At 48.9% G+C, this 27,454-nt stretch overlaps 1 pseudogene; it reads left to right on the top strand.

Moving 5' to 3' along the window:
* Positions 1-27,454, top strand: part of LOC132085617 (zinc finger protein 850-like) — a 316,878-nt pseudogene that overhangs the window by 280,245 nt on the left and 9,179 nt on the right.

Here is a 27,454-nt window from a genome sequence, read left to right as displayed (position 1 = left end):
GTGACAGCAGCCACCAATGTCTCCAGCGCCTCCATCACCTCCTCCAGCCGCCCCAGCACATCTGCGGTGACCTCGTTGGTGGCTGCGGCAGCCTCAGCGCTGGCCCTGGCAGCTGCCACCCGCCGGGCGCGGTCATGCAGGCGCTGGGCCATGTCCCGCTGGTGGCCTGCAGCAGTGGCCAGGTGACGCCGTGATGTCCCCAAGCCCTGGCAGGCCACCTCGCAGGACACGGCCACCACGGTCAGGGCCAGCAGCAGTTGATCGTCCTCGGTCACCCCCAGGGCAGTGTGAGCTGAGTCCAGGGACACTGCAGGGACATGGAGACACCAGACATGTGGCACCAGGGACGCCCAGTGCCACCTGTCTAGTGGTACCAGGACTACCCCGGTGTCACCACCCCAGTGTCACCAGCTCCATCCCAGTGCCACCAGTTCTATCCCTCTATCACCATCTGAGTGCCACCAGCCCAGCATCACCAACACAGTTGCAGGACCAGTGTCCTCAGTCCTGTCCCAGTGCCACCATCTCAGTGTCCCCAGTTCCATACCAGTGCTTCAAGTGTCAGGCCAGTGCCACCACCCCATTGTGCCCATACCATTGTCACTATCCCAGTGTCACCAGATCCATCCAAATGTCACCATCCCAGTGTCCCCAGTTCCCTCCCAGTGTCCCCAGTCCTGTCCCAGTGTCCTCCACCCTGTCCCAGTGTCCCTGTCCCAGTGCTCCCAGTTGTGTCCCAGTGTCACCAGTTCCATCATTGTGCCACCAGCCCAGTGTCTCCAGTCCTGTCCCAGTGTCACAAGTCACCTCCCACTGTCCCCAGTTCCAGCCCAGTGTCCCAGTCCTGGTGTCAGCAGCCCAGTACCGACAGGGCTGTCCCGGTGCGGCCAACCCAGTGTCACCAGTCCTCTCCCAGTGCTACCAGCCCAGCACCACCATCCCAGTGCTCCCAGTGCCAGTCCAGTGCTCTCAGTTCCAGTGCAGTGCCACCGCCCCATTGTCCCCATACCAATGTCACCATCCCAGTGTCCCCAGTTGTGTCCCCAGTCGTGTCCCCAGTCCCCTCCCAGTATTCCCAGTCCCTTCCTGATGTCCCCATCCCAGTGTCCCTTCCTAGTGTTCCCAGTTCCATCCCAATGCCACCAACCCAATGTCCCCAGTTCCATCCCAGTGTCCCCAGTTGTGTCCCTGTGTCCCCAGTCCCCTCCCAGTGTCCCCAGTTCCATTCCACTACCACCAACCAAGGGAGTCATCCCAGTGTCACCAGTGCCATCTCAGTGTCACCAGTGCCACACATGGCACCAGCCCAGTGTCACCAGTTCAATCCTAGCGTCCCCAGTTTCTCCCCAGTGTCCCCCATTCTGCCCCAGTGTACCCATCCCAGTGTCACCAATGCCATCCCAGCTTCCCCAGTCCTGACCCAGTGTTCCCTATCCCGTCTCATGTCCCTGTCCCAGTATTCCCAGCCGTGTCCCAGTGTCACCAGTTCCATCCCAGTGTCACCAGTTCTATCCCACTGTAACCACCTAACTGTCCCAAGGGTTTCCTCAGCCCCGTGCCAACATTCCAGTGTCACCAACCCAGTGTCCCCTGTTCCATTCCAGTGCCACCACACCCATGTCATCATTCCAGTGTCACCAACCCAGTGTCCCCTGTTCCATCCCCATGCTCCCACCGACAGCCCAGTGCCACCACCCCATTGTCCCCATACCAATGTCACCATCCCAGTGCCACCGCCCCATTGTCCCCATACCGATGTCACCATCCCAGTGTCACCAGTCCTGTCCCAGTTTCCCCAGTCCTGTCCCAGTGTCCCCATCCCAGTGTAACCAGTTCCATCCCAGTGTCCCCATCCTGGGGCAGGGGAAGGTCTCTATTGGTCGGTAGGGCTCCAAACTGGTCTGAACTGGTCTGTACTGGTTCCCTGCATCCCCTGCTGCCCCATGATGCTCTACACTGGTCCATACTGGTCTATATTGGTCTGAACTGGCCTATACTGGTCAGGGCAGGGGAAGGTCTCTCTTGGTCTGTAGATATTCATACTGTTCATTCTGGTCTGAAATGGTTTATACTGGTTCATACTGGTCTGAATCGGTCCCCACAGTTCTGTACTGGTCCATACTGGTCTATACTGGTAAGCACAGGAGAAAGTTCCTCCTGGTCTGTAGAAACTCACACTGGTCTGACCTGATCTGAACTGGTCTGAACTGCCACCCACTGTTCTATAAAGATGTATACTGGTCTGAACTGGTTTATACTGGCCTAAACTGGTTCATAATGGTCTCTACTGGTCTATGCTCGTCCACGCTACCTCCCACTGCTCTAAACTGCTCCACACTGCTTTATACTGATCAGTGCTGGCCCATAATGGTTTATACTGGTCTATACTGGTCCATACTGGTTTTTTACTCACACACGGTCCCACACAGCACCATCAGCCCCATGGTCAGCCCGTGCCCAGCCCACAGCCAGCGCTGGCACCGCCGTGCCCGTCGCATCTCACGTTCCAGCGCCGCTGCCTCCTCCTCAGCCTTGGCCCCGATCTGCCGCAGCCGCTGCTCGTCCTCGTCCCCCAGGGTCCCCAGGGCCACCGTCGGGGCCACCGCGGCCTCCTGGGCCCCCTGCAGCCCCTCCCGGGCCAGCCGGGCCTCTCTCAGTGCAGCCTCGGCCTCAGCCAGTGCCGTGGGGATGCTGTCCGGTGTCTCCAAGGCCTCGGCCAGGGCCACCAGGGCCTCCAGGGCCCGGTGCCGTGCGGCCACCGCTGGGGCCACCTTGGGAGGGACACCTGGGGACAGGAAAGGGGGGTTAGGGGAGGGGGGGAGGGGTTTGGGGGGATTCGGGGAGGAGAGTTTGGGGGGTCGCCAGTGGGGTTTGGGGGTTCTGGGGGAGCTTTTGGATGGTCCAGAGGGGTATTCAGGGGGTGGCCCAGGGGGGTTGGGGTGTCTCAGGTGACATTTTTGGGGCATGGGGGACCCCAGATGAATTTTGGGGGATCCTGAGGGGGCTTTTGGGGGTCCTGGAAGGGTTTTGGGGGGGCTCCACGTGGGGTTTTGGGGGTCCCAGGTGAGGTTTTGAGGGTCCCAAGTGAACACGGGGCACAGCACAGGGTAGTCAGGGTGGACAGAGGGAGTCCCAGGTGAGGTTTGCAAGAGACTGAGGGGTCCCAGGTGAGGTTTTGGGGGTCCCAGGTGAGGTCTTGGGGCTCTCAGTCAAGGTTTTGGGGCTCCCAGCTGATGTTTCCCAGGGATTTGTGGCTTCCCAGTTGAGAATTCTCAAAGATTTGGGGTTTCCCAGATGCCCAGGTGAGGATTTGGGGGAGTCCCAGGGGGCCAGGTGAGGATCTCAAGGGACTCCCAGATGAGATCTAGGTGTCCCAGATGAGAATTCACAAGAATTTTGGGTTTCCCAGGTGTCCCAGGTGAGACTCCAGGGAGGTTTTGGGGTTCCCAGGTACCCAGGTGAGATTCTGGGGGGTTCCACCTGAATCCCCCCAGGAATTTGGGGAGTCCCACCCCCTTTTTCCCCCTCCCTGGCCCCTCTGAACTCCCAAGACTCCAGAACTTTCCAGTTCTCTTTGCCCTCCCAGCTGCAGCCCTGGCCCTGGGGATTCCCAAACTTCACCAAATCCCTCCCCCAGATCCTCCCAGATCCCCTCGGGTGCCCACTGGGGGTGACCCCGGGGTTTTGGGGTTCCCACCTTGAGCTCCATCCCGGCCCCCATCCGGAGGCTGCGGCCGGAGCTCTGAGGGCAGAGGGCTTCGAGGCTCGGAGGAGGGAGGGCCCCACGCCCTGATCCTCCCCCGAGGGGCAGAACTGGGCCTGCCAGGACCTCAGGGAACCTTTCGGGGCTGGCTTTAACCCCTCGGGGCCTGGATCCATCCATCAGGGCTCCATTTCCCTGCCAGGACCCCAGTGACCTGGCAGGGAACCCCAGGACCTCAGGGCCCTGATTTCCCGGGACAGGACCCTGATTTACCCCCATTCATCCTTTCAGGACCCCACTTACCCCTCAGGGCATTCATTTATCCCTCACTAACCATTTCCCCCTCACGATCCCATTTATCCTTCCAGGACCCCATTTACCCCCTCAGGGCCCATTTACCCCACACAGGGCTCTGATTTCCCCTGCCAGAACCCGGATTTGGAATTGGTTTTGGGGATTGTTTATGAAGATCCAGCAGGATTTGGGGTCTGGGATTTGGGATTGTTTGAGGACCCAGGATTGGAGATCTTTTAGGATCGGATTTGGGGTATCTGGCAGCATTTGGGATCTGGGATTTTCTGGGATCCAGGGTTTGGGATTTGAGAGCATTTAGAATTGGTTTTGAGTGTCCAGTAGGATTTGAGATCTTTGAGTGCTTTGAGGTTGTTTGGGATCCAGGATTTGAGATCATTTGGGACTATTCCTATCAATGGAGGGCCCTGGGGGGTTCTGAGGAGGGACATGGTGAGTGTGGGGGCAGTCCCATGGACTGGGGGGTCCTTGTCAGTGGGGGTGTCTGGTGAGTGTGAGGGGATCCCACGGATGGGGAAGGGGCAGTGAGTGCGGGATCCTGGTGCACTGGGGGGGGTTCATGGACCAGGGGAGCCCAAGCACTTTTAGGGGTTGGTGAAGGGCGGGTCCTGGTGCGAGGGGGAGCTCAGTAAACTGGTGGGGGTCCTGGCTGATAACAGGGGTGTCACAGGGTCGAGCCCCAAGGGACCCCCCTGGTGTTGGGGACCCCCCCTGTGCTCCCCCAACGTTCAGAGCCCCTCTGGTCTCACTCCTGGGCCTGCCCCGGTCCCGGTGCTGTTCCCAGGGGATTCCGCAGCTCTGGGGGGTCAAAGGGGAGGGGGCAGAACCCCTAGGATGGGTGGGGAGGCACAGAGGGGGTTCCAGGCCCGGTGCTTGTGGGGGTTGGTACAGGAGAGGGGGGCTCAGCCCCAGTCCTGGAGCTCGATGATGGGGGCAGTGCTGTCAATGCACGGGGGTGTCCCAGTGCCTGGGGGCACCTGAGTGTCCACAAGGCTCCCAAGTGACGTCATTACCGCAATGACATCACAGCAGTGACATCACTGTCCCTGCAGCACCGTCAGGATGTCCTCGACGGCTTTTTGGCGCAGCTCAGCTGTGTGGGCTACCGGGGCCACCGTGGCCACCATAGCAACTGAAGAGGAGTTTGTGGATGTCCCCAAGTGTCCTCAGCAGGTGACGCGTGGCCAGGTGGGTGCTGGCCTCCAACAGCCACTTGGCTTCTGCCACTTCGGCCACCAAGGCCTCGGGGACATTGGGGGACACCTCATTTGTCCCCTCCAGGGTGGCCTCAGTGTCCCTGAGCTGGCACCGCAGCTCCCGGGGGAACGCGGTGGCTTCGTCACACGTGGCCACCAAGCGCTCCAGTGGCCCCAGGGCCACCTGTGCCTGCTGACCCCTCCTGGTGGCCACTCTCAACCAGCTGGTGGCCACCATGGCCTCTCTCATGGCCTTGGTGGCCGCCTCCTCCTCACTGGTGACCGCCGCCAGCCAAGCCTCAAGCGCGGCCACTGCCGAGGCCACCTCCTCCTTGGCCAGGGCCACCGACGGCCGCTGGGCCGTGGCCACCAGGTTGTGCAGAGACGTCCCCCAGTGGGCGGCCTTGTCCTGCAGGTTCCAGGCACAGTCACAACGGTGGCTGCAGTGATGGCAGCAGTGGTGGCTGTGTCCCTGCAGGTGTCACGGAGCTCGGTGGCCTCCCTGGCCAGCCAGTCCCAGCTGTTCTCGAGACCTCCAACGAGTCCCACCAGGCCACCAGGCGCTGCCCGCAGCTCTCACATCGGCCCAGGTGGTCCCAGGGTGGTGTCAGGGCCTGACCCAGGGAGGAGACACTGGAGTGGCCCAGGAAGGTGACAGTGTGATAGTTGAGGGTCTTATGGAGGTACCAGGTGAATCTCCTCAGGTTTGCACTCAGGGACTTTGGGGACACGCGCTGCCACATGCCCCTCTGTGGCCTGGTCACAGTGGCTGCCACCTTGCCCACGGCCACCACAGCCTCCAGGCATTGGGAAGGGAACAGGAGAGGTGTCAGGGACCTGGTGGCACTTGTGGCCTCCTGAGGTGGCCCCTTTGTCCCCTCCCTGGAGGCATCTGCTGTCCCCTCTGTCTCTTCGTCAGCCCCTAATGCCATCTGCCACCCCCCGCTTTCTGCCCCGCTGCCGCCCTCGGTCCCCTCCACCCCTCTGTCACTTTCCCCCTTCCTGCCACACCCTTCTGTCCCCTTTGAGACCCCCTGTCCCCTCCCACCACCCTCTGTGTCTCCTCCATTCCCCCGTGTCCCCTCTGTCACCCTCATGTCCCCCCTGTCCCCTCTGTCCCCTGTGTCACCAGTTGTGTCCCAGTGTCACCAGTTCCACCCCAGTGCAACTAGCCCAGTGTCCCCAGTCCCTTCCTAATGTCCCCATCCCAGTGTCCCCTCCCAGTGTCTCCAGTTCCAGCCCAGTACCCCTGTCCCTGTGCCACCTGTCCCCTCACACTGTCCATAGATCCATCCCAGCGGCACCTGCCCAGTGCCACCAGGGTAGCCCTGGTGTCACCACCTGTGTCCCCAGTTCCATCCCACTTTCCCCACCCCAGTGTCCCCAGGGCTGTCCCAGTGCCACCAGCCCTGTGTCATCATTCCAGTGGTACCAACCCGGTGCCACCAGTTCCATTCCACTGTCACCAACCCAGTGCCACCAGTTCTGTCCCACTGTCACCAGTGTTTTGGGGGTCTTGGGGGATCCCAGGCGGAGTTTGGGGGCTTCTGGGGGGGGTGTTGGGGTGTCCTGGAAGCATTTTGGGAGGTCTCAGGTGAGGTTTGGAGTTCCCAGGGGAGGTTTTGGGGGTCCCAGGTGAGGTTTCCAGGGAATTGGGTAATGCCAGTTGAGAATTCCCAAAGATTTGGGGTTTCCCAGGTGAGAACATGGGCTGGGGGTTCAGGGGGGCCGAGGGGCTCGGGCCTGCAAGCATTTTGGGGGCTTCAATCAATGGGGAGGGCCTGGGGGGTGCCGAGGGGGAGGCGTGGTGAGTGTGTGGGGGGCTCTCATGGATTTGATGCCTCAGGTTTTGGCTTTTCTATTTTTCAGATTCTGTGCTGCTTTACTCTCTGGGTCTGGGCTTCATATTAAGGGATGCTGAGCTCTGTTCACAGAGCAGGGAGACAAAACAATTCCTTTCTAGCTGTGAACCCAAGGACACATAATCCAAACTTCAGGCCCAAGAGCATAAACAATGGGCACTGAAGAGAGAAAAACAAGAAGGATGGGACTTCATCATCTAAAGACATAATTGGACAATTAACTCCAATATGCAAATGGAGCAGAACTTATAAAAGTGACAGACCTCGTGACCGGCCGTCCATTTTGTGGCCATTTTGGTGCATCTTGGGCGTAGCCCTGGCTGGGCTCTTGTTCTGCCCAAGGTGTAGCCATGGAGGCCTTTTAACAAATGCCTGCTTTATTGTGTAACCGTGTCTGGCCTCTGTTCTAGGTCAGCCTTGTGAAGGCCTCAGTTTGTGGCGAGCACGAAGGGAGCCGAGGCACCTGGGCAGGGCTGGAGCAGAGGCAGAGGAAGGTGCAGCTGCTGCCGCCAGCCCGCGGCACTGGCGGGGCCCAGGTGCGGGGCAGAGGGTGCGGGAGGCCGAGAAGCTCGGGAGGAGCGAGAGAGGCGTGAGCGGCTGCAGGGGCGCTGTGTTTATCGGGTGAGCGCGGTGGGAAGGGGCGTTTTGTGCTCGGAGCGCAGCGGGTGCGGGGCTCGCTGTGCCCCGGGCCGGGGAGGGCGGGCGCTTGAGCAGCGGGGTTGGATTGCGGGGCTGGGCTTGGCCTGGGGCCGGCAGTGCTGGCGCAGGGATCGTTCCCGCCCCGCCGCTCCGGAGCGCCGCGATCGGAATCTCGCTCTTTCTCTCTCTCGTTGGTTTTTAAAATTTCTACTCAGAGCTGTTAAAATTCCGTGTGTATATTCTGGTGCGAGTGCTGTAGTGATAATATCCCGAGAGACAGTCCCCTGAGATTAGCACTGACAAACTGGGGAGCCCTTACCGGGGGGAGCCTTGTTTTTCAAATGCAAACTTATTGGACTCTCAGAAAAGATCTGGCCGCGGTATGAACTAGAGGACAGTCAGACTCCCAAGTTTGGTAGTTGGGATAAGAGATGATTAACATCAAGTTTGATTTGCCGTAGACGAGAGGATAAATCCTCAGGGTGCTCAGGTGTGCTGGAACATGCGAGGCTCTTTATGGTGCCAGCATGTCAGCGGAGCCCAGCAGCAAAGCAAAAGGAAGAGCATTCCTTAGTCTGAAAGGGAAAAGGGGAGAAGAGGAAAAAAGAGCCAATATTGGCAAACAAAAGTAAAACAAGGGAGGAAGATGGCTGAGATCGAGTCGCTCCCGCCCTGAGGGTGGGGTCTGTCGGGTCCGGGCCAAGGCGCGCCCCCCCCCCCCCGCCACCGCCCCCCCGCCGCCAGCGCCGACACGATCGGGGAGCGGGGGAGGCGCAGCTCAGACCGGGCCCAGCCGGGGAAGGAGGAGAAAGGCGAGCCCGGGCAGGCAGGGACGGCGCCGGTCCCGGGCCAGGAGGAGGAGCCGGGGCAGAGCCTTGTGCCGGGAGAGGGGAGGGGATGGATGGCGGGCACCGCCCACGGCACCGCCCCGAGAGCAGGAGGAGGAGGAGCCGGGGGCGGGGCCTTGTGCCGGGAGGGCGGGGAGGGAACCTCCCATGGGGGCGGGGTCTCTCCGCTCCCAGCCCTGTCAGTTTCCATGGCAACCCTGAACGCCGGGGAGCGGCTTCGGGGAATGACGTCACCGGCGCGGGCGGACGCGCAGCCCGGGTTAAAAGACGCAGCAAATCCCGCGTGGGGCTCCCTAGGATCGGGGGTCGGCAAAATAGATTATATGGTACAACAGGGTCAGCCGAACCAGAGAGCTCCTGCTCCAGCAGCTACCGGGGAAGGTGAAATTGATGAACTCATTGCAGCCTTGAGCAAACGAAGGAGGGCAAAGATCGTGAGAAAAGCCGTCAAAGAGTGTAGCCCCATAGTGAAACGTACAAGCTAAAAAATGAGAAAAGAACCGGTTTTACAATCCCCACTACGACCAGCAGTTGGCAACCAGGGACCGATACACGTTAAGATTCCATCTTCCCTTGTGAAAAACACGGTTCAATTTCCTGTTAAAATTTAAAACTTTAATAAAGGACAGTAGGAGACAGAGACAGTAAAACAAAAATTACGGCTCAGTGCATCTTGGTACTAAGCCAAGAGCACCCCTGCTAGTTTGGGAAACACCCTTTTTATACCATTTCTATTACATCAGCCTGTTGCATATTCATAGACTCTTATGCATATCCACCATCTAGTTTACATATTTCAGGAACTGTTTAGCATGGGTCATCCTCAGCTCTGCCTTTTTAGAGCATGTGTGTTTCTTGGCTGTGGTTTTGGTTCCCTCTCTTGATCACTTCCACTCTGGGCCTTGGTCCACACTTTCTTCAGACGGCAGATGCTGATAGTTGGCACATCAATAGCAGGGTGCTCATGACATGTTCACTGGATGTTATCCCGACCGAACAGACAGTTCACTCCTGACTAGATCAGGTACCACTACTGCCATGTCTAAGTTTTTATTAACAGCAGAAATAAGAGCATAGTTATTTTAACATTGTACATATAAGATTCCTCTTAATATAACAATATAATAAGCATCTATAATAATCTTTCCTCTTCCCTTTTTACAAATAATTTGGCTTGAGCAGTATTTCTTTTTTTCTATCCTCCATTATTTGCTTTTTTTTTCATAAATAATTTTTGCTTCTTCCAAGTGGTCTTTCTTATTATTTTGTATGCACATAATCTTTTGTGCAGTCCCAGATGTAGTCAGTTTTGGGTCCATAGCATTGTCACTTAATCATTGAAACTGAAAATCAGGGACAAAGACTCTCTAACTAGTTAAAGTTAGAAAGTGGTATGTTTATTATGCTGGTGGGTGGCCTGGAAGGGGTCATTCTTGAAATGCGTGACTGCACCACACAAGGCTTTTTGCCTTCTGTTTATTTCCCAAAATAATACATATGCATAACCCCAGCACCTCCCATCCCCGCTTTGTATTAAAATGAGGTTATTAGTCCTTCATGTGTGCGCAATTCTTCTCTTGAATTGGGTCAGTGGTCCCAAATTGGGTCAGTGGTCCCAGGGATGAAGTCAGGAAGGTCTTGGTCAGGTCTCTGTGACCCTCTGGCACAATCCAAGGCCCCCTGCTTCATGATGGATTGACACAGAGTCCAGGTGCTGGGCATTGTTCTGCTGGTTTCAATATGTTCCTATGTTGGTTCACTTGCTCCTCTTCCTTCTACAAATGAGCTCATAATGTAACAATTAGCTTCAACTTAAGCATCTAATAATCATTAACCAGTTGTTGGTGTATCTGACTTCAATATGAATTGGTTCTAACCCTCAGTTAAAATCTTAAATTTTTTAAATCATAATTCAACCCCTACTCCTTCTTCAAGGTTGGTAAATTCTTTCACTAACATATAGGTTCTTCTTTATTGAGCCAACTTATGTGGTAAGTGTTTCTTAAAACCGTACCATATGTTCTCAATATTGAAGTTAAAGCTGTTACTTGCTGCAACAGTCTCTAATTCTAAATAAGTACTGTAATAGACAAAATCAAACTTATACTAACCAAGAGAAGTAAAACAATAATTGGATGAACGAAGGTACTGAGCAAGTCAGCTGCCATTGGAGACTGCTCACAAAGCACATCCCACTAATGATGGGATGGGCTTTTTTCCAATCTTTTAAATACTTTCTGTATAGTCTCTGTGCCATGGTGTATTGTAATCAAAGTTCTTTTCCTTTTATCTTTAACTTTTTAAAGAATTTTCTTGAATTCATAATGTTTCAACAATTTGGTAACCAAAGTTAAGTTCATCCCTATGGGCACAGGCAATATTTCTTGGACAGTGATCAAATTTGCCTTTCTATGTTGGTATGATACGACAGGTGCCTGATAGGAAAAAGCACATCCTTTGATTTTGACAAAGTTACAAATGCACAAGTTAAATTGAGTTTCCTTCACTGTGATCTCATCTACTATTATAGTGGGGCATGCTGCTCTGAGGCAGATACAACTTTGTCTTGTATACACAGGCAAGGTTGTCTGGTTAATGGGATGCATTTCAAAGTGATGATGCCGAATTTTGCCCCAAAAGGCAAAGAATAACTGCTTAAGAGACTCAGCCTAAGTCAGATAAGCAGGAGGTATTTTATTGCGACGCGTCGGAGAAATCACAAAACGGATTTCTGAGTTTCCCGTAACAAAAGCAAGCTTTTTATACAGTTTTGATTACATCAGATCATATACATAATCATATCTTTGCATGAATATTCATATGGGGCGTGGTGTAGGCGGAGCGTGGGCGGGGACACCTCTTTTGAGGATCATCTTGGTGGTCATTCCGGTTGCCTTCATCATGGGCTGGAGTCTCCTGATGAGTCTTCCTCTTTACACTTTTGAACTTCTTTCCTAATTTGGTCAATTCCCGGTGTACTTGGCTTGGTCTCTATGGCTTGGCAAAGTTCTTAGGGTCAGTTTGACATTGTTGGCTCTGAACATGCTTAGCCCATCAGTTCCCTACTCCTATCTCTCTTTTCTGTCATTGTGTTCCATGCTTTAGCTGATTTATTGCTTTATGTGTTTCCTAATGCTATACTTTCTTCAAATGCCTCACATTCTATGTTTTAACTCATTATTTCTTGAAGGCTATCTGTTTTGGGGCTTCATTCCCCCCTTTTTCTTATAACTTACGAATTCTTTCGTCAAATTTTAATCTTATAGGGCGTTGACATGCTCGTACCATAGCCCAAGTTTTAAACTCTTTAGCCATTCATCGATTCTTAGCTCTTCTTCTTTCTTTAACTAGTGGACTCCTTCTCGAATGTCCCTAATCTTGCTGTGAATCAAAACAGAATGATCAGAGAGACTCATGCAACATATTCCCATGCAACACATTTTTCAAACTCCTCACAATCATGGCCTGGCGCTAAAGCGAAAGTCTATAGCTGCTCTATTCTGTAATACGGCATGATTAACACTTTGTACACCTGTAATTAATAAGCCTAAAACTTCTGTCATTTTATTTGGCCCATCTTTGGCCCAACATCCCAATTGTTTAGCTCGCTAGCAATAATACAACTGCAGCAATGAAATGCATCTCGTGTAGCTTTCACTTATTTTCTCCCTTCTTTCTTTTGAGTTTTGCTGTTCCCCACTTTCCTACCTTCAGTCTCTGAAGGTTCTCGATGCACTGATCCAATGCTTGGTCAGGATCCCCCTCAAAGGGCCCTACCACAGATGTTTGGGTCAGTGGGACTTGTTGTCTACACCGGGCAGCTACAATGTGAGAATTTCTCCTTATTTCTAGTCCCTTTAGTTCGTGATTCAAACGCCACCTCACAAAAGCAGTAATTATTTGTTCTGCACTCTCATACAAATTAAGTCCCTCTCTTCCTGGCAAACCTGTAAATTTACTTAACGCTCTAATCCAGCTATGTTCTCTTGCCCATTGGCCACGACACCTCCAACACCAAATTTGCCACACAAGTGCCTGATCATACCAGTAAGTATACCCGCAGCCAGCACACTTTAGAGCAGCACAGCAAAACATATTACTACAAGCACAACAGGCTGTGTTATTCAGTGGTTTGGATTCATCAAATTGCGTGGTAAGAACCCAGTTTATCCAATCCTGTGGTGGGTTTGTTAGGGCTCTGGCAGCTGGTTCGCTATATTGCGCGAGACGCTGGAGGTCTTGCTGTACATTAAAGAAAAGCTTTCTCAGCAGTCGTCGTCCTTCATCTCCTGCTGTTATTCTATTCCACCACCCGACATCCCAGATACGTAAGGCTTCACCCATTTAGCAGGTATCCAGAGAGTCCCTCGAGAACTCAATGATCAGAGTTGTAAAGGTTTGAGGTGGAGTCAGAATTATAATGTCTGCTCCTCTTGTTTGTTCTCCGGAGCTTTCTTGACCCGTGAAAGTGGATCCACGTGGGTCGCTCCTTGATCCGAACCGCAGTGAAGGTAGTCAGCAGCACTTGGAAAGGTTCCTCCCACTTCTCTTGTAGGGGTTCTCCTAAAAGATTCTTAACATACACCCAATCACCGGGATTAAACGGATGCAATTTGCAATCAGGTTGTTTAGGTTGGTGCTCTATCATCACAGTAGCATTTTTATCGAACCGTTTCCCCACCGTAATTACATAATCGTAAATGTGTTGATTACCGATTTGGTCTATGGTGTCCCCATTTACAACTTGCATAGCATAAGGTCTACCATACAAAATTTCAAATGGGCTTAACCTTTCTTTTGATCTTGGTTTGACTCTCAGCCTCAGCAGAGCAATGGGCAAAGCTTGATACCACTGCAAATTAGTTTCCTGGCATATTTTGGCAATTTGCTGTTTGATAAGATGATTCATCTTTTCCACTTGCCCACTGGCCTGTGGACGGTAAGGCGTGTGTAATTGCCACTTGATTTATAATGCTTTACTTATTGCTCTCACTACTTTTGCACAGAAATGTGTACCCCTATCCGAAGAAATGCTCTTCGGTACCCCAAACCGTGGAATAATTTCATTCAACAGTACTTTAGTTACCTCTCTTTCCTTATTTGTCCTACAAGGGAATGCTTCAGGCCACCCAGAAAATGTATCAGTTAACACCAACAAATACTGAAACCCCCCTTTTCTTGGGAGTTCAGAAAAATCAATTTGCCATACTTCACCTGGGAATTTACCTCGATTTATGGCTCCTTGGTGTACCTTGGTTCCCGTATTCGGGTTGTTTTTCAGACACCGCTTGCACTGGGATGTAACGTGTTTTACAGTAGTAAATAATTTTGGTCCTGCTATCCTGGTCCGCAAATATTGGTAAAGCGGATCTAGACCCCAATGGGCCTTCTCATGTTCTGCTTTTACAAACTGCCACATCACGTTTCCTGGTACTACTAACTGTCCTGTTTCCAATTGACCCCAACCATTTTCTAATATTTTGCCCTTATTTCTTTGAATCCATCTATGATCTGATTCCTGGTAATCTGGCTGGATATTGGTATCCAGCTCTCCTGGTATTAGGGCCACTATTTCCACTTCCCTAGTTCTTGTGGCAGCCAATTTAGCTTCTGTATCTGCCTTCCTGTTACCTATTTCCGGAATAGTGTCACCTTTCAGATGTCCCTTACAATGCATTATGGCCACTTGTGCTGGGAGTTGGACTGCCTCTAGCAATCGCAGAACCTCCTCTGCATGTTTGACTGTTTTTTTCTTGTGTAGTCAACAGTCCTCTTTCTTTCCAGATGGCTCCATGAGCATGTACAACGGAAAAGGCATATTTAGAGTCTGTCCATATATTAATTTGCATGTTTTCTGCCAATTCCAGGGCTCAAGTCAGAGCTATCAGCTCTGCCTTTTGGGCTGAAGTCCCTGCAGGCAAGGGGTTCGACTCAATTACCCTTTCTGTAGTAGTGACTGCATAGCCAGCCATTCTTACTCCTCGCTTCACGAAGCTGCTGCCATCCGAGAACCAGTTGTCCGCATTTTCGAGCGGCTCTTCTTTGAGATCTGGGCGACTGGAGTAGACGGCTTCAATTGTTTCCAGGCAGTCGTGTTCGATGGGTTCTGCTGGGGCTTTCCCTTCTAGCGAGTATACTGGTAGATCCATGGCCGACACCAACCTGTCATCCCCAGAAAGGCGCGCAGATCTCTCACCATCTCTGGTTTAGACATCTGGCAGATGGCCTCTTTCCTAGCTGCTCCCAGGGATCGCTGTCCTCTGGAGACTTCGTATCCCAGGTACACCACTTCTTTTTGCACCAGCTGTGCTTTCTGTTGAGAGACTCGATATCCACTTAAACCCAGGAAATTTAACAAGGAAATAGTCCATTCAATGCATTCTTCCTCTGTCACTGTTGCTATTAGGAGGTCGTCTACGTACTGCAGAAGGGTGCCATCTCCCAGCGGCCTTTCCCACTGTTCTAAGGCAAAAATCTTTTGACTCTCGGGAGCTAAGGGAAGGCAGAAGAATGCCTCTTTCAAATCTAATACAGTGAACCAGGCCAAGTTGTCCTTCAGTCTAGTTAAAAGCGTGTATGGATTAGCAACTACCGGATGTAATGTCTTGGTTATTTCGTTTACTGCTCTCAGATCCTGAACTAGTCTATAAGCTCCATTAGGTTTCTTTACTGGCAGGATTGGTGTATTAAAATCCGATTTGCATTCTATCAATAACCCCAGTTCCAAAAACCTTTTGATTATGGGCTCAATCCCCTTCCTTTCTTCTATCCTCAGAGGGTATTGTTTTCTTACCACTGGTCTTGCCCCAATTTTAAGTTCAACAACAATCGGTGCTGCTTGTTTTGATTTCAGGGGGAATTGTGGAAGGGGCTAGCAGCGGGCCTGTTAGCTAAAGGAGCAAGAAGAAGAAGAAGCTGATAAGGAGCTTTCTCCAAGGCCTTGGCAGCTTTCCCAGAAGCTCTGGTAGCATGCCAGGTAACTCCCATGGCATCCGAACTTTCTTCACCAAGTTCCCCATCAGAGCCCCCTTCTACCTCAGCCCCCCCCCCCCGTCAGGTATCAGCCCCGACTCTTCGTCCGCATCTTGCTCCGTTTCTCTCTCTATTCTCCATTCCTTTAAAGCCTCAAAGAGCGAGTTCCAGGTTACTGCTAAATCAACAGCTGTTTTATCTCCCGCTCGAGCAGTAGCCCAGACTAATGGGTGAGTCTCGCTCAGGATTCGCTCGAAATTGTGATTCTCAGGTTAAGGTTCCACACAACTGATTGTTAGGCTTAGAGCTGTAATCAGTTGTTCCTCATTTACTTGAAATTCCAATTTGTCCTTGTTGAACTTTATTATGGCTCCCAAGTTCTCCAATAGGTCTCTTCCCAATAAGGGGAATTTAGTAAATACAAGAACTGATGAATTCCCATTTGTTTCCCAATTTTGTATTTAATGGGTTTCAAAAAGTAAGCCTTTTCTGGTTGGCCTGTTGTTCCCACAACTTGTACAGATTCATCTCTTTTAGATACCAATTCCTGATTTAAAACTGAAGAAGTTGCTCCCGTATCAATCAAAAAGTACTGTTTGAACTGCAGTCCAAGCCGCTGGAAATGCTTTAACCCACTGAGTTAATTGATCTATTATAATTAACAAATATTTCTACCGACCTACTTTAAACAAATCTACAAAATCAACCTGGATCTTTTGAAATAGCCACTAGGCTATTTTGCATCTTCCAGAGGGAGGGCTTTTAAACACCTTCTTATTTACCTTTTAACAGGTGAGACACCCCTGGGTAATTTGCTTTCTAATTTCAAATATCCTCATACACCAAAAAAAAATTTTAAGAAGTGATCACAAAAGGCTCTTGTTTCCCAGTATGTCCGTCTATACGAGTTATCTAAGATCTAATGTGCCAATGGTTTTGGCATCATAATTCTATCATCAGGAAAAACTCACTTTTCCTCCTTAAATGTTGCTCCTAATTTCCTTATAGCTGCCAATTCTACTAGCGGAAGGGAAAGAGTCTCCTGCTGAATTTCTATTTTTTTTTTTTTTTGTAAGGTCATGATTTCAGTATCTCCCTTTCTTAAGGTCACTCTTTTTGCTTCTTTACCAGCCAAATTATTTCTCTGACTCTAATATCCCTCCCCCTCTGGTGTTCCTTTATATGAACTATCGCTATTTTTTATTCTTTTTTTTTTCTTTTTGTTTCTTTTTTTTTTTTTTTTAATTATCAATCCCCCATATATTAACCCCTTACTTTGAGTGTTTATAAGTCCCCTTTCCTTCCAAATTTCTCTAAAAGTATGTACTACACTAAAAACATATTTGGAGTCTGTATAAATAGTCCCTTCTTGCCTTTTTAAAATTCACAGGCTTGCGCTGACCAGGAGGGACTAAAGGGACCAGACTCCTTCACCCTAAACTTTTTCCCACTTCACCTGAATGCCAACCCGTGTCATTATTTTCTAGATTATCTTCTTCAGGTAAAGAATGAATTTCAAGTTTTCCTTCACAGGGTTTTATCTGTAAATTTAGGGCTATTATTAGATCTCTGCCTAACAGATTCTCCTCGGCCTCTGGTATTAACAATAAATCATTTACTCCAAATTTGTCATTTGTTTCAATTTTCACTCCTTTTATTGCAGGAACAGGGAAAGCTTCTCCTGTAATTCCCATTACTGAAACTCGCTCACAACTTATCTCACATCCCTGGGGTAATTTTGTCACTGTTGACCAAGAAACTCCTGTATTTACTAAAAATACAAATTCTTCACTCTGAGGACCTACTCTTAGCTTCATTATCAAGGGCTCTTCTGGGTGTAATTCGGTCCTCTTCGTTAAACAAAACTCTTGCCCTCTCTGATTCTCCTGAAAAGTCTTCTCATCTTGCTGTTTCTTTTTGCAATTTTTCTGCAGGTGCCCCTTTTTGTTAGGTTTTTGGTGCTGTTTAGGTGGCCTGGAAAGGCCCAGGGATGGCCTTGAAGAGCCCGGCGCTTCAAAGGACGAGGAGAGACTTCTGATCTTGTCTCGGTCTTGGTGTTTATTAATTGTTTATCTAAAAGATTTTCTTTCAGCCCGACAGAGGTCTGCACAGCAAGTCAGCCATGGGCACACTGCGAGCCCCTGGGGCGGTCACTTATCTTTATACCCTAAGTTACGTGTACAATATTTATCATTTCTCCCCAATACCTTCTACCCTTATTAACCGGTGCACTTTTAGTAATAACCAATCCCAAAGTGCCACCACCACCACAGAAGATGGAGGCCAAGAAGAAGAAGAAGAAGAACAGGACACGCCCCAATTCCTCCATCTTACTTCTTTAGACCCCCCTGTACCAAAATCCTAAACCCTGTGTTTTACACTCTAATTAACTTATCCCTTCACCATACACCCAGTGAAACTTTCCCAGTCCTCATACAGGTCTCGTCTCCTGTGTAGGATCAAAATCCTGCCACCAGGCACTTCTGGCAACATTCCAGGACTCCCGAGCCCCCCAAGGGTGGTCTCGGCCACTCTGCACCTCCATCCTGAGGTGCTGAGATCCCACACCTTTTTATGACAATAAAAACAGGTAGGTCCCGCACCCTTCTTTTTCTCATTTCTACTACATGCATCACAGCAACGTTCCTTAGGCTTTGGACCCTTCTTATCCCTCTCCAGGGCTAGTACTAGGGGATCCTGAGGGGCTACATTAATTTCGCATTCTTTTTGCCACTCAGGTTTATTCCTTAGGGTGAAAAACATGTCTGCGTACATTATCTCATCCCATTTATTGAGCTGGCGGAGGAAGAGCATTAGTTGTAAAATAGTATTATAATTAGTTGTTCCCTCCGGCAGCCATCTCTCATTGTCATCTAACTTGTACCATGGCCACCACTGTGTACAATATTTAAGGAGTGTCTTTTTACTTATGCTTCCCCCTGAAATCCCTCCCAAGTCCTTCCAGTGCTTTAAGATACATCCTAAGGGGGTTTTCATATTTGCGTCCTTACTCTGTTGACCTCCCATGGCTATTCCCTATGTCTGTTTAACCAGATCAGTCTCTTTCTCGCAAGTACTGTATGCCAATTTATTTTAACACTTCATACACACAATTTTCAAGCGTTTTGTCTTTTTCCGACCTGGTTTCTCGCAAAGAACAGGAAATGCGGAGTGGGACTCCCTCTCGCTTCGTAGCGATGCTGCGTCTCATTCACTCTCACCCATACCCACACACCTTTATGAAATAGTTCCTACCTTATGGTCTATATCAGAACAGACTGTTTTACCAGGTTTGGTCACGAGAGGTCACCTACAGACCGTGAGATACCGGTTTGCCAGATTCATGCAATCGCAACCGTAGACAGTATAACAATTGCAGGGGGTGACAAATTTCTTCCCGGGCTTCTATCAACTTATTCTCTTCTAAAAGATTACAGAGAGAGCGGCAAGATGTTTCCTGTAAGATTTTGCAACAGACACATAGAACAGACACAAGAAGATCACCGGCTGACAGACCTTTCAGAGAGCAAACTTAGTTCTTGACCCTTAATTCACAGTATTATAACATTAAACACAATGTTAAAACAGTTTCCCACACAGTAAAAACGAACCAAAGATACCAAGATAAACAAATACCCCTTCCAGCAGGACTTTAACCTGCATTTTCTCTTTTTTTTTTTTTTTGCGTTCACAAAACCAATGCTGGGAATTTAACCCTAGCAAAACCAATGCTGGGAATTTAACCCTAGCAAAACCAATGCTGGGACTTTAACCCTAGCAAAACCAATGCTGGGACTCTAACCCAGCTGGGATTCTTTACCGGGGCGTCCCCCAGCTTTCCCTTCGGGTGGTCACGTCTGACCCCCGTTTCCCAACAAAGCGCTTTATCCCAAAACCAATAAACAATTAAAATACCTATTAACTGGAGCAGGAGATGCAGGGAACCCTTCGTCCACCGAAAAGCGCTGGTCCGGGGGGGAGTCTCTTCTGACAAAAATTCGTCAGGGGCGCCCAGAGGGTCCCGACCCCGGACTCGGCTCGGGAGGACGCCTCAAGGCCTGGATCTCCTGTCTGGTCCCATCTGGGGTGCCAGAAAATGATGATGCCGAATTTTGCCCCAAAAGGCAAGAATAACTGCTTAAGAGACTCAGCCTAAGTCAGATAAGCAGGAGGTATTTTATTGCGACGCGTCGGAGAAATCACAAAATGGATTTCTGAGTTTCCCGTAACAAAAGCAAGCTCTTTATACAGTTTTGATTACATCAGATCATATACATAATCATATCTTTGCATGAATATTCATATGGGGCGTGGTGTAGGCGGAGCGTGGGCGGGGACACCTCTTTTGAGGATCATCTTGGTGGTCATTCCGGTTGCCTTCATCATGGGCTGGAGTCTCCTGATGAGTCTTCCTCTTTACACTTTTGAACTTCTTTCCTAATTTGGTCAATTCCCGGTGTACTTGGCTTGGTCTCTATGGCTTGGCAAAGTTCTTAGGGTCAGTTTGACATTGTTGGCTCTGAACATGCTTAGCCCATCAGTTCCCCTATTCCTATCTCTCTTTTCTGTCATTGTGTTCCATGCTTTAGCTGATTTATTGCTTTATGTGTTTCCTAATGCTATACTTTCTTCAAATGCCTCACATTCTATGTTTTAACTCATTATTTCTTGAAGGCTATCTGTTTTGGGGCTTCAGTGATAAATACTTCACTCTGTATCTAAGTCTAAACTCAGAGCAGCTAGTTAAGCATTTGTCACACTATTTAGAATTCTTGGTGAGATTCATGGAATCTGTCTTGGACCAACACATATTTACATCCCCAGCCATTTCTTCTTTCTTACACAGTTGCATTTGTAATTTTTAGCATTTGACCCAGAGACTTTTGGGAGTTAAAATCATAGGCTTTCCCTTGGCACTTATATACTGGTCACATGATATGGAAGTGGTGCTGCATTAGCTGTGGTTACAGCAATAATCATAACTGCCACAACTCTCGAAGCCACACCTCCTTGATTATCTATTTCAACGACAAGTCGTTCTGTTCTTTGGGGGATTATTACACTGTGCTTATCATTTTACTCACACTCTATTTATTTTCTCGAGAAAGTTTTAATTTCAGTTTGTTATTACCCATTGTAACTTTCTAAAGTCCCTCAGGAGCCTTCTTCACTCGGGAATGATGGATCTAGGTGCTTTGTTCCTTAATCTTGATTGCAGTAAAGGTGGTGAGGAGCACTTGGGCGGTCACCAGATGTCGCTGTAGGAGACGAAAGAACACAAGCACACCACCGTTCTCAAGGTGAAGGAAAAAAGGGAAGTTTATTTTCTGACTCCAATATTTATAGTTTTACAAAAGTGACAGCGGATTGGAGGGTGACAGTGACACCTCTCCAATGACACTGGTTAAACCAACAGTCCATCAACTCTCTCCTCCTCCATCAAGGAATGCAAAACAATGAGTTATTTACAGAAAGTGTGTGAGAAAGTTCACTACAAGAATGTCAACATCAGAAGGCATAGAAAATCCTAAAAAACCAGGGTGACGCACCCCTTGTAGTTGTATGTCTGTTTTGATTAGTATTATTGTATTATGGCTTAATCTGTCCATAATTACCTCACCCTTTGCTGCTTTCTTTGCCTCTCTATCCGCCAGCTCATTTCTTTCCTCCAATTTTAAGCTCACTCTCTGGTGTGCCTTAATATGCTTTTTCAGGTAGCTGAACTGCTTCCAGGAGCCGGTTTGTCTCTTCTTCCCTTGTGGGGTCAGCAGTCCCCTCTCCTTCCAGATGGCTCCATGCGCATGCACGACTCTGAATGCCTTTTGCTGTTTCTAAGGCATGGGTCCATGCATTTATCTCAGCCTTCTGTGCAGAGGTACCTGTTGGTAAGGGTCCAGACTCTATTACCTCTCTGTAGGTAGTCACTGTGTACTTTGCATGTCGCTTTCCGCTGGCAGTGTAGCTGCTCCCGTAAGTGAACCAGGTCTCTGCATCGTCCAAAGGAGTGTCCTTTAAGTCTGGGCAGTGTTGCCTTCTGGATCAAGGCAGGCGACCTGGTTCTGAGGATCAGCACGGCGACCCAAACTCTCCAGGGTCGCTCGGGCCAATGACACACGCAGACACCAATATGGTGGACGGTCTAAAGGCATTTATTACTTCTTCTCGTTGTGTTTTATAGTCTAAGGGGTTCTCTACGTCAAAAGGGGGTTTGTCCTTCTTATCTATGGTTAGTAAGGAATGGAAAAGTACTGGGTAAGGAATGGAAAGTTACTAGCACTACTGTTAGTGGGGCCACACCCCTAGGGTAATCTCTTATCTTAGAGGAACAGGGGGTCCTGCCTTTCCGTGACATCGCGAGATATTCTGGAGCGCCTTTCCCTATCTACCACAGGGCAGCAGGAGTAGGTAGCTTCAATGGTCTCTAGGCAATCATGGTGTACTGCTTCTCCTTGATTCCACTGAAAATAGAAGCTGGGTTGACAATATTAGTCACCTCTATCCCTACATCATCTTGCTCTACCATGATGACCTGGTATTTCAGAAACCTCTGTGGTGAAAGCCAGTGGCCACCCTTTACTTCCAGTACTGTGGACACTGTGTGGGACACTAGCCCAGTCATTTTTGTTCTAGGGTAGACTTGGGTGCTTCTTGAATATTCAGCACAACTGCTGCTACACCTCTGAGGCAACCTGGCCATCCTTTGGCTGTTGCATCAAGTTGCTTAGAGAAGTAAGCAACTGCCCTTCGGTATGGACCCAAGTCCTGAGCCAGTATTCCCAGGGAAATTGCTTTCATGGAAAAATAGAAAGAATGGTTTACTTACATCTGGAACTGACATAAGGACACTCTCTACCTGGTGAAAGGCCCGTGTGGCTCCTTTTGTCCACTAGAGATCTCTGTTTCCATCAGCAATAAGAGCATAGAGGGGTCTGACGAGCAGTGCATAACTATAAACCCACAGCCAGCACCACCCTGCCATGCCTAAGAAGGCTGGGAGTTCCTTCGTTGTCTGTGGTTTCGGGGTTTGGCATACGGCTTCCCTGCCTTAAACTCTGCTGCTCAGCACTCACTTCTTACCCCAGGTAGATTACCTTCTGTTTCACTACCTGTGCCTTTTTCTTTCTCTGCATCCTTGGAGTCCTAGGAAATTCAGAAGGCTTACCGTCCAGGCTTCCCTTGTCCGAGTGGCTACTAGAAGATCATCCACGTACTGCAACAGCCTCCTTTCCTCTTGTGGAGCTTCCTGGGACTCTGGGTCTGTGCAAGCTGTTCTCCAGTCAGAGTGGGGAATTTTGAAGCCTTCAGGCACATGGACCATGTGAGCTGTGTTTGAATGCAAAAATTTTCTGGCTGGCTTCGTGGATAGGGAGGCAAAAGAAGGCATCTCTTAGGCCTAGAACAGTGAACCAGGTTAGCTCAGGTGTAAAACAAGTTAGTAAAGTCTATGGATTTGCTACCACAGGTATAAATTCTGTGTTATCTTATTGACAGCCCTCAATCCAGTACTATCAATTATTGGGCTGATTCCTTCCCTATCTTTCTTTTGAGTGTACTGCTCAATTCTCACTGGTTGTATTCTTTCCTTAAGCTTGATTACTATGTGGGGGCATTTTTCACCCTCCCTGGTACAGCAGAGGCCCATACCCTCAAAAACACTTATTTACTTATTCTAGTATCTCTTTACTAATGTCTTTCTTAATTTCAATGGCTGGTAATGTGAAGCCTAACATCTTTATATCATTTGCCTCCAGAGTAACCTTTCTCATTTGAGAATGTTTAGCGAATGGAGCGAATTGTACAAAAGCTTCTAAGTACACATAGTACACATGTTACTTTAAAGGTTTGCAAAAGTATGCCTTCTCAGACTGGCCAGTTGTTCCCCGCACTACAACCTAAACATTTTCCACAAGTACTAAAGCTTTATTTAAAACTGAATATATGGCCCTTGTGTTGACTAAAATTCTACCCTTTTCCTTCTTCTGATCTCACTGTCTCTTGCAGAGGGGTCTGTTACATCCTAGTTCTGGATGAAATTGAACTGCCAGGAGGGGGATGGGTTCAAGTGGGTATACTTTTGGAGCCTAAGCCTTCTTCCCTTTTGGGGAGGTCATCTTTATCCTTCCTCCCTTACCTTAGGAGGAGCCTTTAACAAATCATGTGTACTCATTTTGCGAACTGTAATCGCTTTGCATTTCAGCATGATAATCTTTGTTTGATTTCATACGTTGCTGTCTTATGCTGCATGCTGAACAACACGTTTGATTTGCTTTCTCTTTGCCTTGTCTTCCTTTTCAAGGGCCAAGACCAGAGGGCAGTCTGATCTCACAGTCTCTTTGCCATTCTGGGTGATTTCTTAAAACAAAAAGACATATCAGCATACAAAACCCCATCCCATTTACCTTCCTATTTTAAAACAGTATTAACTGCAATGAAGTATTATAAATCTTCTTATTTTCTGAGCTGCTCCTACTGGCAGCCTTCTCCCAGTGAGCCCCTCCTAAAAGGGGCTAGTTGAGCAACCTCTTTGCTCTCGTCAGTTCTCATTATCTCTTTCTCCTTGCCCTATCTTGCTTCCACCCACTCTTCTCTTTACAAAGCTTCACAATAGTTTCTCAGTCTTCCTCCTACACACACACACACACACACACACACACAGCTCCAGGTGGCAGGTATCAGATGTGATTTCCCACACACGAGCTTTAAGATCTTGGGTTCTGAATCAGCTTGATCAGAAACCTTTAATTTACACTCAGGGCATGTGCCCTGACGCTTATTAGAACAGCAATACCAGCGTTTCTCACAAACACCGCACTGCAATAATACTAATGCAGCGTGCCAGCCTCTTGATGCACCGAAGGAATTGCCCGCAGAGGCAAGCTATTCTGCTTATTACAGAGAACTCTAAATCCCTACAGCAGGCTGTTCCCAGTCCAGACTTACTATAGTACCAGCTGAAGTCTGATAAACTCATTCATCTCTTCTATCTAAACTCCGTTTTACAAAATATTAGTCCTTTCTAGTTCTCTTCTTGCACAATCAAATTAAGCACTGTGTCTACTTACACTCGTTTTACTGCCTTGCAGAAAGGCTGTGCTTGTCACAGCAGAAACTCTGATATGCCCACAGACACAGGCACACGCATCCCCCCCTTTATCTCAAATTCACTAGAGCCAGGGCTTGAATTGCTGTGAGGGGAGAATTCTTGGAATTCCTTTAATTTGCTTTACTATAGTTAAACATAAATCACCAAACCATAGTTCTTCTGTGTAAAATGCTACTCTTGTTGCAAACAAAAACTGAAAATCTCCACAAACACCATTATACAATCCGAGAATCAAATTACCACAGTGCAGTGGAAGAAAATCACCACACAAAATCTCTGGGAAAGGGCATATCCCTCAAAGTGCCCACTTTTCTCAACACAACATAGCATACCATAATTCAGCATTTACTCACATCAATTTTTCCTTGGACACAAATCAAAATAACAGCACACAGTCCAGAGATCAAGTCCAAACATTCAGGGCAAAGGAACTCTCTGAGCTCGTACTCACAGTTAAAATGTACCAAATCTACACAAATCACTACATTTAAACACAACAAATACCGTCACTGACGTTTCTCCACCCGCTTCTCCGCGGGGCACTTCCCTCCCTGCCCCCACAGCCTGCTGCAGCATCAGGCCTCACTCGGCTGCTTCAAACCCGGGTAGTACTCACTCCCCCCGCACTGTAGGGCACTGTAGATCTACTCTCTTTTATACACCATACACTTATACACTTGCACGATTAGAAACACAGTGCACTGACCACACAATGCATTAACCATACAGTGACACAGTGTTTGACACACACACGCATATAGAGATTCATTCGACCCACCCCCAGGGTCGCTAGTGGCTGCTCTATCAGACAATTAACCCCCAATACAGTGTCCGGACACGACACACATACACACACATAGACGTCCACTCGACTCACCCCCAGGGTCGCTAGCAGCTGCTCTATCAGAACAATGAACCCCCGTCTCTAATCCAGCTGCTCCACCAGCTACACCCAGACGTGTCTGAGTGATTTACTCCCTAGCTCTCTTTTCCCCCAGGGGCCCCTCAGTACATACCGTATTCTCCTCCGCAGGCCAGCAGGTCCTTGTCTGTCCTCACAGGAGGCAAGTCGAGACGAGCGGAGCCCCACCAGAAAAAAAATCTTAGAGAGCGCCTTGAAGGTCTGTCCATCCCCCCGCCCCTGCAGGGACAGAGAACTCCTGCCTTGGCTCACCGTAATATTTTGCGGAGAAAAGAAGAAAACTCTACAACTTTGTCAAAGTTGTAAAGTTGGTATGTTTATTAGAGCGCTGGATGCATGCAGAGATTGCTCTCTTCAAAAAAGGCATGTGTACCTCTGAGAACTTCAGGTCTCTTTTTATCTCTCTTAAATACATATGCACACAGTTTCACAACAGTTTCATTTTTATGGGTTTCGTGTGACATTTACCACTAGTTCCTTTGTATCAGAAAAAATTCCGAGGTCAGGTTGACTTGCCTTCACAACAGTCTCTGTCTCCTTCTATCATCTTCTATCTCCCCCCGCTTTATCTCTGTCCTTCGCTGAAGTAACTCCACTGAGCTTAGACCTTGCAGTCTAGCTAAATAACTATGGTTTCTAACTACAGACTCAACTCGAAAATGTACATTTCACTTAAATTAAAATGGATTCCTATCCTGAAAAATTTTCACTTTCCTTCACTCACCCTGGGCTCTGCCTCGAGCTGTGCAAATTCCATCAGTGCCAGCAGGCAGAGCTTGGGGTGAGGGGCAGAGGGAATCAGCCCAATTCCTGCCCCCAGGCAAGGGACCCAGGTGCATTGTCCACACTTTGCCCAGCAGTGTTCATTTGCATTTCTAAAGCTCCTCTGCAGGCTGCCTGGAATGAAGCTTCTCTTCCAGGGCAGCCATCCGGTGAGTCACATGTGGCCCCCCAAGAATATGCTTTTTTAAAAAAAAGTATTAACTATTTATGTTCAAAGTATTACAGTTAAATCTCTTGGATTTTGCAAAATGCAACATAAAGGAGAATGTGGAAAAATCCAGACCAAATATTGAATCTCACACTTCTGTCCCAAACCTACCTGGCAATATAAAGTGGGAATATTATGAAAAATTTTTCTCATGTTGTAATTTTGTCATTGAAACTGCAGGGAAAACAAAAACTATCCAAGAATCTCTTTAGTGTTAGAGAGTCAAAGCATTCCATGGTTCTGGCCAGGATGTGCAACAGAAATAATTTCTTTCACAAATAGCCCAGCTGTGCAGAGAAAATCATTCCATGCCATGTGAGTTTTACTAGATTTTTCCTAAACTTTATGTAGTCTGAACCAATCTAAATCCACTGCTTTAACGTAGATTGCTTCCAAGTTGTCTAAGTTTTTAGTATTTGGTTGCCTGTTGGACCCGGATTTCTTTCCCTCTGATGTGTGAATTCGGTCCACACTCCGGGATTTCCTTCTCAGCCTTTTCCAGCCCAGGTGTCTCCAGCTCTGCCGGGGGCAGTGCCTGGGGTAGCTGTTGGTTGTTGTTTGCTGATGGGTATTCCCAGTCTGTTCGGATGTTAAACTCATCTCTATTGAGTGGTATAACACTCATTAAATAAAACCTTTAAAATTCATTTCCCAAAGGCAAAGAAAACCAAGCCTGATCAGAGAAATAAGATTCAAAAGGAGCAAAATCGGTACATTTTGCAGCACTGCAGTGGCAGGCAGCCCAGAGTGTGGGTGTCAGTGAGCCCCAGAGTGGAATTGTGCCGTGGTGTTCCCCAGCAGCTGTGGCAGTGCAGGCCCAGCCAGCGCTGAAGCTGCAGCAGTGGCAGCAAGGCTTGGCCCCAGTGGCTGGAGATGGCAGAGGAGGGTGGCCGGGATTGCAGAGGA

Source organism: Ammospiza nelsoni, chromosome 31 (assembly GCF_027579445.1).
Source record: "Ammospiza nelsoni isolate bAmmNel1 chromosome 31, bAmmNel1.pri, whole genome shotgun sequence".
NCBI lineage: Eukaryota > Metazoa > Chordata > Aves > Passeriformes > Passerellidae > Ammospiza > Ammospiza nelsoni.
The sequence above is the reverse complement of the archived record's forward strand: the minus strand, read 5'-3'. Positions and strand labels throughout refer to the sequence as shown.